Source organism: Ptychodera flava, chromosome 2, assembly GCF_041260155.1.
Source record: "Ptychodera flava strain L36383 chromosome 2, AS_Pfla_20210202, whole genome shotgun sequence".
NCBI classification, from domain to species: Eukaryota; Metazoa; Hemichordata; class Enteropneusta; family Ptychoderidae; genus Ptychodera; species Ptychodera flava.
Genome location: NC_091929.1, coordinates 23,566,162 through 23,567,579, shown reverse-complemented (window position 1 = coordinate 23,567,579; position 1,418 = coordinate 23,566,162).

Here is a 1,418-nt window from a genome sequence, read left to right as displayed (position 1 = left end):
CTTGTTCCCTCTGTTATAGGTGTTCCTGGAGAAACATTGGGCTGCGGCTAAGTCACATCGACACACGTCGTACTTGCATCTTGCTCTGCGATCTGAACTGTAGGATGATACTGAATCTGTTTGAGGAGAGATAAAGAAAATATTATTTTATTGAAGTATACGGGGGCGTTGGAAATTGGCGGTTTTATGATATGATCTGTAGTGTATCGAAATGACTGAAGTAATACGTTCCTTCAAATGCAATTTTTAAACATTTGCTCAAATTTCCTACAGAAAAGTTAAAAATCATTATCTTTCACAAAGAAGCGTAAACGTTGGAGCTTGATCTCTGTGCTAACTTTGGAAAGGGAAAACACAGTGAGCCGAAATTTGAAATTTAAAGGGACACAACTGCGCTCAAAGGTCGTATGGGACCCATACGACTAATGTAAACACTGTATCCAACGTACGATGGTGATTGATGAAAGTTAAAACATGTCTGTCATAATCTACATCGTATAATTTACATGTTGCAGCTATGATGATGAGGTGCATCTAGATATCATGCACGAAATACATTGTTTGTAAACAAGAAACTCGCACAGGCGCAGTTACGACGACGGTTTCCCTTTAAAATGGCCACCACAAAATATTTAATTTTTCACGACAACAAGAGGGAGACAAATTTAAATTTCCGACAGGCTTCAGAGCAAGCCCATAAAATGTGTAGAACGTCAACGAAATATACAATTTGGAGAGACAGAAATTTGTCTTCGTATACATGTGAAACCACTTACGGCCTCAGAATAAAACATAATGTTTTCAAATAGAATTCGAACTCACCGCAACGAGAACAAGATGACTTATAATTTGCTACGTGAGGGTAATAGGACGGACATCCAGAGCGTGATCGTAGCAAAGATCATGGGCTTTACAACACCTGACAGGATAAATCAAAACACGCGTTGCTGGACATTCAGTTCAATCTGAGATCCCGTCAGTCGTACGTTTGTGAGAGTACCTTTGCGATAAAACTTATTCTCAGATCAGAAATAATCACGAAAACTCGACAATGTACGAAAACTGTACAATGTTCAGTTCCATGGTCACCATTAAAACTGCACTGAAGAGCGTGCTTTTAAGATGGAGAATCTAGACTTTTCAAGGTTTGTTTTACGGAAAATTTGAATTAGTAACGTATTGTCATCAGGAGGGTGCAACAAATAAGATAAGTGTACCAATCTCATGACAGTGAATGACTTCATTGAATGATTAAAAAAATTGTTACTAAATTTGAAAGAACATCGGCGTATTTGTTGATTTCTCTATAAAATAAATACCTCGATTACAGCTTTGTTATCACTATGCATTACGCATTAACCTGACAGATGTTTCGACAACGTATGAACAAATTGAAAAATTTAGTATGTGGCTCTTTA